Here is an 11,596-nt window from a genome sequence, read left to right as displayed (position 1 = left end):
TGTAAGCCATTTGTGACAGTTAAAAACATTTCTGTTAAAGTGATCATCAATATAGCAAAGTGTGTGGTGACATTGAACTACTCTGATAAAAGTAAGTAAAAGAAAAAAAGCAAAAAGGTAAAACATGTTTATTAATTTTATTTATTTTAACATATTTTCAACAGTCAGTATCCCTGATCACTGCCACATCACCCATACATACAGTGCCTTGCAAAAGTATTCACCCCCATGGCATTTTTGTGTTTTGTTGCCTCCCAGCCTGGAATTAACATGGATTGTTTGAGGATTTGCATCATTTAATTTACAGAACATGCCCACAACTTTGAAGATTTTTTTTTTATTATTGTGAAGCAAACAACAAATAGGACAAAATAACAATAAAAGTCAACGTGCATAACTAATCACCCCCCTAAAGTCAATATGTTGTAGAGCACCCTTTTGCGGCTATTACAGCTCCAAGTCGCTTTGGATAAGTCTCTATGAGCTTGCCACATCTTACCACTGGGATTTTTGCCCATTCCTCCTTGAAAAACTGTTCCAGCGCCTTCAAGTTGGATGGTTTGTGCTTGTAAACAGCAATCTTGAGGTCTGACCACAGATTTTCTATTAGATTGAGATCTGGGCTTTGACTAGGCCATTCCAACACATTTACATGTTTCCCCTTAAACCACTTAAGTGTTGCTTTAGCAGTGTGTTTGGGGTCATTGTCCTGCTGGAAGGTGAACCTCCGTCCTAGCCTCAAATCACGCACAGAGTGGTACAGGTTTTGTTCAGGAATATCCCTGTATTTAACACCATCTATCTTTCCCTCAATTGTGACCAGTTTCCCAGTGCTGACTGCTGAAAAACATTCCCACACCATGATGCTGCCACCACCATGTTTCACTGTGGTGATGGTGTTCTTTGGGTGATGTGATGTGTTGGGTTTGCGCCAGACATAGAGTTTTCTTTGATGGCCAAAAAGTTCAATTTTAGTCTCATCAGACCAGAGCACCTACCTCCATACATTTTTGGAGTCTCCCAAGTGCCTTTTCGCAAACTCATAACGTGCCATTTTGTTTTTTGCTGAAAGTAATGGCTTTCTTCTGGCCACTCTAACATAAAGCCCAACTCTATGGAGCTTACGGCTTATTGTCGTCCAATGTACAGATACTCCAGTCTCTGCTGTGGAACTCTACAGCTCCTCCAGGATTACCTTAGGTCTCTGTGCTGCCATTCTGATTAATGCCCGCCTTGCCCGGTCTGTGAGTTTAGGTTTGCGGCCGTCTCTTGTCAGGTTTTCTGTTGTGCCATGTTCTTTTCATTTGGGTATGATTGATGATCCCTAGGAAAACCATTAAATCTAAGATTTGATTGATTGGATATTTTTTTATAACCTAAACCTGACTTGTACTTCTCAACAACATTGTCCCTTACTTGTTTGAAGTGTTCCTTGGTCTTCATGGCAGTGTTTGGTTAGTGGTGCCTCTTGCTTAGGTGTTGCAGCCTCTGGGGCCTTTCAAAAAGGTGTGTATATGCAATGATAGATCATGTGACACTTAGATTGCACACAGGTGGACATCATTTTACGAATAATGTGACTTCTAAAGGTACACACACATACATACGCACATGCCAATTATCCGTTTTTTATTTCTGAAAAATACTTTTATGTATATATTTTTCTAATTTTACTTCACCAACTTAGACTATTGTGTTCTGATCCATCACATATAATTCAGATTTAAAAAAATTAACTAAAAGGCTGTAGTGTAACAAAATAAGTAAAAAGCCAAGGAGGGGGAATAGTTTTGCAAGGCACTGTACAGGAATAGTAATGATCAGCATAATTCAACTACCAATACCTCTGGATCTATTCAACATTTGACAGCAGTTTCCACACATTGTGAACTCTGGCTATGCACTTTCTCTATTTGTACGCAATTTAAATTGCCTTGATATGTGACAAGTTTCCTCTATGTCCCTGCTTCTGCAACCACACTGTCACCATCCCTCACTCCTAAAAATATCACTGGCTTCCACTGCAACAATCAATAAAAATCCCAATGACTATGGTTTATCTGTGAGAACTTTTGGAGCTTGCCTGTATTGCAGTAAATTAGGTTTTCTCCTGTCAGACATTTATCTAGATCTGAGATACCTCTACTGCTCACAATAGCATTGCTAGCTGCTGTGTGAATGGAAGGAAATTAGAGCTGAACTCCTGAAGGGCTCTTGCAGCCGTCGAAGGTGGTGGAAATCAAATTTTGGAGATCTCATGCACATGCTTTGTCCATACATTTTTGTCACTTGTATATACTGTATTCTAAATAGTATATAATAAATATATTATTTAAAAATGTGTGTAAGACTGCTGTCCTAAAATGCAAAGCATATAATATAAATAAGACCATGCAGCAGCAACTTTTCTGTGAGATACGCACAGCACAAATTGTATAGTCCAAATAAAGTTGCGCTATGATATTAAAAGAAAAAACAAAAAAAAAGAGTCCAAAGGGTGATAAATCGAAATCCAATCAATCACAAGGTGCACTATCCATCACCGGAGTGGTGTGTGATGACAAGTGATAAAGCCTCCACCTTAGAGATTGCCCGCTTACCAGCTCCTATTGATATCCTGCTACAGGAGGTTTAACTCCCTTGTGGCTTTAAACCCAGCCAAGGTTTTTGTGCAATCAGGGGGATTAAACTGAAGAGAATGAAATCCTGGGGAAACTCGATCACATAAAAACCCCAAAAGAGAAAAAGCTCCGCCACACCAAGTCCTGAAATAATTAGCCCAGGTGAGAGTGCTGTAAAGCTATGAGAAGTTCAGGGCATGGTGCACAATAGTGCACTTTGTGATTGAATTTAATTTTATCACCCTTTGGACTCTTTTTTGTTTTTTTTTATTTAAATACTTACAAAAGAGGTAAAATCACGGACATATCATAAAGTCCTAGGTACAGATCCCTTTCATATCATCAAAGACTGGAAACTCTATATGACGACCATTCCAACACATACAGCGAATACATTGTCACAAAAGGAAAATGGGACTTTTTAGGCATGCCAATTCAAAAACAACGTTAATGTTAAAACACCCTATTAAAAAAATGCTGGCTGATACATGTTAATGTCATGTCCACAAACCCTACTAACACTCCATATTCACAAAACACAAAAGATGTCAATACAATTGTTACAGCAAATGTTTTCCAAGTTTTTGTGTTTTAATATATTCTGACTTGTTTTTAAAAAAAATTCTTCTTCAGGGCTGGATGTGAGTTAGATGAAAATAACATATAGAATTTAATAGCCAGAAAGATAATAAAACCACATTCCTAGTGGTGTGAACACTGCACCTGGGCAACTGGATAGAGGCAGGATTCTCCACAAGGATCCCAATAGCACACAAAACAGATAGGCCACTCGGCATATGTTGGTGTTGATGTACATGATATAACTAATTTATCTTGGACCCCTTTTAGGATTTGAACTCCAGAGAATTAATGTATAAAAAAAATATTTTGGAAAGCAAAATGAAAGCTTCAGCTTGAAAATAATGAAAGGAATGAAGGCACAAAACATGGCCCTCAGAGGAAGTAGTGGCAGGTCCAAAATAAAGTCTGCTGGGACAATGCTTGAGGCTTAGAGATTCAACACTTTGCCTGAGACTGCTATCAGTATGAGCTGGACTTCAGCAAATAATGCAATTCTGCAGAAGAAGATGAGCATAATGGGAAAGGGGACCTTTGTCAAGTTATTTATTGCTGTATGTTACCAAATTGGGGAGATTTCCTTACGTTTCCTCTCCAACAAGGACACAGCCAGCCATAAAATGCTTGAGAACATTCTATTATTCCCCATGCTACTACTAAAGATTTTTGATTTCTGTTGTGACCTTAGAGAGATTTTTCCTTACTTCCCCTGCTGGTAAAAACAATATCACTGTGACAGGAAGTGAAGAGACATCTCCCCAATAGAACGACAGCAATTGCAACTTTAAGCGTTTATTACCCCAACACTTCATATTCCTGATATATGCCTGCTGTACCATGTACTTGTATGAGAAAGTATCCTGTTCTCTTTGTAATGCTTCCTTTATGCAAAATCCCTGGTGTTTCTGCCAGTCTCCTTGCTTTCCAATTAAAAACTGACTACACTAAGCAGGAGAGCATAGCGTGGGCAGTTCTCTAGCTATGCTGGGTTTAATACTGCTTTAAAGTCGGAAAACTCCTTCATTTACAAAAGAAAAACCTGGTGATCCTGCCAGTATATGAACCTTCCTTTATTTTGAGTAGAGTAGTGGTCATCAACCCTCTCCTCAAGGCCCACTAACAGGTCAGGTTTCCTAGATAGCTGAAATACATCACAGGTAATATGACTTGCTGCTTAGTGATTGCAGTATTCTAGTCTGCATCTCTCCAAGGTAATACATAAAACCTGGCCTGTTAGTGAGCCCTGAGGACAGGGTTGATGACCACTGGCCTAGAGAGAATTGCTAATGAGTCTTCCCACTTCATGCCAATCAGCCCAAAACTGGTATCAAAAAGGGGTGCCCTGCTCTCTTAAAGGAGTGACCCAGGACCTCCCATTTCCAGCAAAGTGAAGACCTTGGAAGCCCCTACAGTGATGTAAAAGAGACAAATAAGAGGAATTCTTCACTTGTAGAGCACGCAAGTAAAAGAAAATTGCGCAATGCCATTTTCAGGGTAGAGAAAGAACTTTTTTTTTTTTGTTTACTATAAATTGACTTTAATAGAGGTTTTAATTAGTATTAATTATTGCCCTATTCAAAACCTTAAATAAAATATTTGGCTAGAGTTACCATTTAATACTTATGACATACAGTGCCTTTAAAAAGTATTAATACCCCTTGATATTTTCCAAATTTTTTCACATTACAATCAAAACTGTAAATGTATTTTATTGGGATTTTATGTGATAGACCAACACTAAGTGGCACAAATTGTGAAGTGGAAGGAAATGATAAATGGTTTTCAAAATTTGTTTATAAATAAATATGTGAAAAATGTGACATGCAAATTACAGCTGCAAGTATTTTTGTGTATGTCTCTAACAGCTTTGCACATCTAGAGAGTGCCCATTATTCTTTGCTATATAGCTCAAGATCTCTCAGATTGGATGGAGAGTGTCTGAACAGCAATTTTCAAGTCTTGGCACAGATTCTCAATTGGATTTAGGTCTGAACTTTGACTAGGCCATTCTAACACATGAATATGCTTTGATCTAAACCATTCAATTGTTCGCTGTATGTTTAGGGTCATTGTCCTGCTGGAAGGTGAACCTCGCCCCCAGTCTCAAGTGTTTTGCAGTCTCTAACAGGTTTTCTTCTAAAATTGCCCTGTATCCGGCTCCATTCATCTTCCTAACTCTGATCAGCTTCCCTGTCCCTGCTGAAGAAAAAATCCCCACAATATGATGCTGCCACCCCCATGTTTTACAGTGGAGATGGTGCAGAGGCGGCTCTCTAATTAGGCAAAAAAGGCAGTCGTCTAAGGCCTCATGCTCCCAGGGGCCTCAAAGTCACCTAATTTGCCTGATGTGCGTGTGATAGAATGGGAGGGAATGTCCCCAAGCTGGCAGGGGGAGCGGGTCGGGCTGATGAAGGATCACTGTCTTTCGTATACACTGTTGCCTGCTGAAAATGAAATGTAGAGATAGAGGCAGAGCTGCTGTCCGCTAATGAATGTGCCAGGAGGTAGGGGCGGATTGGCCCAGGGGGGCAGGGAGGTCTGTGATGCTTCACAAAAATGGCGCTTGCTCTGCCTTGCTGCAGACAGGCGTGACACCCACCGGCCGCTGCTACACTGTTATATCTTCAGCAGAGCGGTGCAAGTATGCTATGAGTCCAACGCAGTCACTTCCCTGTCAGGTAGATCGGGCTTCCTCCTAATCCCACCCAGTGTGATGTCATTCACAGGCCGGGAGGGGGGATAAAAGAGCAGAGGCGAGAGCTACTGCCAAGACCTGCGAGGAGCCAGTGAAGCCCCGTGCAAAAGTGCAAGTGAGTTTGCAGGGGCTAAAAACCTAACCTAAGGCACTATTGTTTGTGTCTTAGCTGTGTTAACTGCCTGAAGTGATTAACTCTTTGGGGACAGGTTAAATTTACAATGGTATTAGTAATATTCAGCATGGAGGAGGTTAATGTACTGCCACTGGCTAATGAATTGGTGACCAGTGACAGTAAATTAACCCCTTTGTGCTGCATTAGTGGCACCAGCATATTATAGCAGCAATAGGGGGCTAATTAACTGACACTGGTCATTAATGCATCAGTGGCCAGTGGTGTATTTGATACTGCCCACCACCATATACTCTGCACCCCTCACATGTACATACCACCCACCGCCATACACTCTGCACCCCTCTCATGTACATACCACTCACCGCCATACACTCCACACCCCTCTCATGTACATACCACCTACTGCCATACACTCTGCACACCCCTCTCCTCTACATACTACTTGCCTCCATAGACTCTGCACACCTTTCATGTACATACTACCCGCTATCATACCCTCCACTTTTCTCTCCTATTCAGGTTTACCGCCATTGTACAGTACCATCATAATAGCATCATGGGCAAAGTAATGCACTGGGCCCCTACTAGGGAGATGGTGACCTGTGGTATACAGAAAAAACAGTGAGTGTGGCTAAATTATGCTACATATTGGGCATGGCTTTTTAGTTTGATTAGAAATTTTAGTTTTTTTTATTTACAGTTTTATAATTTTTTTTACAATTTTTTAAATAATTTTTTTTAACATTTTTTTGGTGAGAGTTTTTTGTTTTTTTTTGGTGAGATATCAAGGGTCTAAACAGACCCCTGAAGTCTCACTTTTGAGACAGAGAAATGAACTGAGGAAAGAGATTCCCCAAGTCCATTCTTTGTAGCCTCAGCTGCACTGCAGATGAAAGAACAGGAGACAGAGGCTCCTGGTATTTCATGAACTAAAGCATAGTAAACACAGTTTACTATGCTTCGGTTATGAAGGAACACAGTGAGTGATCACTACTGATCACTCACTGTGTTCTTTTAGAAAAGGTAGGGGCTGGTAAATAACAGCCCCTTTTCCCAGCCTCCATCCTCGAACAGTTTTTTTTGTAATGTTTGAATTATTTTTCCCATTATGGGCGTTAGTGGTGCCTCATGTCTAAGTTTTGCCTAAGGCCTCACAAAGCCTAAAGCTGCCCGATGGTGTGTTCAGGGTGATGTGCAGTGTTAGCTTTCTGCCACACATAGTGTTTTGCTTTTTAAGCCAAAAAGTTAAATTTTGGTTTCATCTGACCAGAGAACCTTCTTCCACATGTTTGCTGTTTCACCCACATGGCTTCTCGCAAACTGAAAACTGCCACTCTTCCATAAAGGCCAGATTTGTGGATTGTATGACTAATAGTTGTCCTGTGGACAGAGTCTCCCACCTGAGCTGTGCATCTCTGCAGCTCCTCCAGAGTTACCATGGGCCTCTTGGCTTCTTCTCTGATTAATGCTCTCGTTGCTCAGCCTGTCAATTTAGGTGGATGGTCATGTCTTGATAGGTTTGCAGTTGTGCCATACTTTTTCCATTTTTGCATGATGGATTGAACAGTGCTCTGTGAGAGCTTGGGATATTTTTTATAACCTAACCCTGCTTTAAACTTCTCCACAACTTTATCCCTGACCTGTCTGTTATGTTCCTTGGCCTTCATGATGCTGTTTGTTCACTAAGGTTCTCTAACAAACCTCTGCGGGCTTCACAAAACAGCTGTATTTATACTGAGATTAAATTACACACAGATGGTGGACTCTATTTACTAGTTAGATTACTTCTGAAGGCAATTGGTTCCATTAGATTTTATTTAGGGGTATCAGAGTAAAGGGGGCAGAATACAAATGCATGCCACACTTTTCACATATTTATTTGTAAAAAAAAATTGAAAACCATTTATCATTTTCCTTCTATTTCTCAATTATGTGCCACTTTCTGTTGTTCTATCACATAAAATCCCAATAAAATACATTTACGTTTTTGGTTGTAACATGACAAACTATGTAAAATTTCAAGGGGTATGAATACTTTTTCAAGGCACTGTATGTAGTGATTCCATTATAAACTAAAACACAATTAAACACTATTGTGACAAGTAACAAACCTTCTGTATGATGATGAGAAATCATTTAGCATGTTACACATTTATTTTTAATGTATATAGGATGCTTTACTCCATTTACAAACACATTAGAGTAAAGAGCGATGTAACTTCTTCTTAATACTAGATCATCAATTTTACAAAGGAAATATAATCTCATGGCAACCAAGTTGAAGCAATCTTATGGAAATCATGAATTATTTAGAGAAAGTAATCTGAGGTTTGAAAACATATCTGTTATGATAAATAAATAATAAGGATTTCATGTACTGGAGGTCACTTTTGGAAGTCATGTATTGCAAATGACCACAAGATTATTCCTGTCTTGTAATACATATTAGGAATAATCGTAATTTTCAACAACATAGCATTATAGTATTAATGTACAGAAAGAGACTAATGTATTTGACCTAACTGGGTCACATTTTATTTGGTCAAAGAGGATCTGTACTGCACTGTGGAAACTGTACCCAAAACGGCAAGGAAGAGTAGGGCAAAGTCTAGTCACCAGTATTGCCTGTAGTCTACTTGCACATCTTATTAGACCTTCCCCCTTAAGACTGCCAATCTGAAGACTGGTAGGGGAATAATTAAGAAGCACCACAAGAGGTAGAGGAGGCACGGATACAAAGAATGAAGCAGGGAGATCCTTGCACTGTTGGTCCTCAGGTACAGCTTTATTTCCATCAACAGTAGCATACTTGCCAAACTCTTTTCCCCCAGTGCCCTGTCACCCCTGCCTACTTCCCACACATATCGCAGCCTCTATCGGGCCCAGATCACACCCACTTTCAAATCACGCCCATTTCCTGACTGAACCTGAACTCTAAATACATGGCAACCTTCTAATCGCGGCTGTTATACTCCACTCAGTAATACAGATTTTGGAGTTCTTGTGCATGCTCCTTAACTCAAACAAGGGTAGAGCGCCTAGATGCAAGACTGTCCTGGCAAATCTCACTCCAAACCAGTCAGAGGCAACAGTAATTTAGATAATCTTACACTGCAAGTATACTGCTATTATTTTACACAACAGGTGAGCCTAGACACAATCATATGTCAAAAATGCACTGGTATTTTTCTAAGAGCCTAGGATACATTCACACTGTGGCCATTTTGCAATTTTTATTTTTGTACAGATGTTTTTGCAGTCTAAAGCTTTTGGTTCTTTTTAATTATTCAATGAAAATGTAGGTATTAGGGAAAAAACCTATAATATGTGCGTGTTTTTTATATATGTGTGTTCCCGTGTTTTTTAATGTGCTCCCATTGAAGTCTATTGGTGCTAAAACCACTTGAAGCTTGTAGCTCAGAAGAAGCTCATGGATTTTTTTTGAGCTGCAGTTTATTAAAAGCAGTCTGTGCCTCAACTGACCACACAAAGGGCATCCCTTTCTTTGTTATGTAATTAGTACTATCACTTTAGAGAAGTTTCTTATGAATTTTCTGTAGACGTTGGCAAAACTAACAAATCGTTGTATCTCTTTAACATTTTTAGGGGCAGGCCAATCCACCACTGCTTTGACCTTCTTAGGATCCATGCTTACTCCTTTAGGAGAAATAATATATCCCAAGAACTGCATCTGGATTCGTTCAAACTCACATTTCTCCAATTTAATATAAAGTTGGTTCCTCCTTAGCCTTTCAAAGACAGTGCAAACATGTTTGTGATGTTCCTCCAGGTTATTAGAAAAGATCATCCACATAAGCAATCACAAACTGGTCCAATAGGCCTTGAAAAGCATCATTGATGAAGTGTTGGAAAGTGACAGGGGCGTTGCAGAGGCCAAAAGGCATAACCAGGGACTCAAAATGGCCATAACTGTAAAGGAAGTTTTCCATTTGTCTCCTTGTCGCATGCAGATGAGGTTATATGCTCACCGTAAGTTTACTTTTGTGAAGACTTTGGCAGAGATTAAAGGAAGTGGATAGTGGTTTTTAATAGTGATTTTATTCAAGTCCCGGCTAGTCAATGTATGGATGCAAGGTGGAATCTTTCTTTGCAACAAAGAACAGGGCTGCCCCTGCAGGAGTCGTTGAGGGTCTAATGAAGCCCTTCTCTAAATTCTCATCAATCCATTCCCAGAGAACCTTTAATTCGGGTTCTGAAAGATTGAAAAGGCGACCAAAAGGTATTTCAGCCCCTGGGAGCAGTTCAATGGGACAATCATATGGGCGATGAGGAGGTAACTGATCGGCATTCTTCTTATCACAGACATCCCTGAACTCATATTTTGTGGAGGCAGGTTGTCACATGATTGCATAGTAACAACATCCACCTGTGATTCCTTGACTGGAAAATAACTTGTTTGACAAGGGGGATGTAAAGTTTATAATCTGTGCTTCCCAGTTGATGTAGGGATTATGGGTAGAAAACCAAGGAATGCCCAAGATGACAGGAAATTTTGGTAAAGTAAACAGCTGAAAACTGATGGTCTCATGATGATTAGCCTCAAATTGCAGTACCAAAGGGACTGTTTCATGGGTAACAGGTCCAGAAGTTAAGGGCAAACCAACGATCATCTCCATATCGATAGGAGTAGATTTAATTCTTGTTTGGATATTGTTTGGATATTATTGCTGTGGGCAAATTATATGTCTATAAAGATTTCCCCAGCCCCGGAGTCCAGCATAGCAGAGCAAGGAATTTCAATACCGTCAGAGATTAGTTTAATAGGGATGATAAAATGAGACACAGAATTGACTTTATTCTCTTCATGAATGAATGGGGAGATCGACTGGGTAATAGAGTTTATTTATTTAGGCATAATCACATCAGTCACCACAATTGTTCTTCTAACCTTGTTAGGACAGTTAACTGCGTAAAGCTCCCCCCCAATTGCATGTCTTCCTGATGCTCCTCCCGGCCAATCAAGAAGCCGCTCCTGAGACACGATTGGCCAGGGAGTCTTCGGACATTGTGAGTGAGGGGGGGGAGGTTTGGTTGCTGCCCCCCTCAAAATATTGAGCACCAGCTGCCACTGATTCAAAGTGCTAAATGTATAAAGTTTGTCTAAGCGTTTCGACAAAGGGTGCAGTGAGCTGAAGTTACACTCTGCGGAGATTAGTGAGGAGAGCCCTGAGAGCTGATTGGAGGGAAAAGACACACCCCCTTCATACAGCTGTCAATCTGTTGGAAGTCCCTCCCTTCACTTTTTCTCTCTTTGAGTCAGGAACATTTGTCAGAAGTTATTCATGCAGATAGCAGAGGAACAAAAAAGCAGACAGAAATGAGAATTAGTCCTCCTTATTGACACACTATAGAGGGATATGCTTTGTTCATATTTAATTGATAAGGTTTGCAACCACTTTAATGAAGGGAATACTTTAATGTAAAAAAAAGTCTTGCCTTTACAACCACTTTAAGCTACAAAGGCAGCGTTTGGGGGTGTTCACATATCATGGCTGCGATGCGTACTTCACAGACGCAGCAAAAATGATCCTCCCTGTTGTGTTC

Source organism: Lithobates pipiens, unplaced genomic scaffold, assembly GCF_037356315.1.
Source record: "Lithobates pipiens isolate NorthernLeopardFrog02 unplaced genomic scaffold, aLitPip1_a1.2 Scaffold_16, whole genome shotgun sequence".
Taxonomy (NCBI): domain Eukaryota; kingdom Metazoa; phylum Chordata; class Amphibia; order Anura; family Ranidae; genus Lithobates; species Lithobates pipiens.
The sequence above is the reverse complement of the archived record's forward strand: the minus strand, read 5'-3'. Positions refer to the sequence as shown.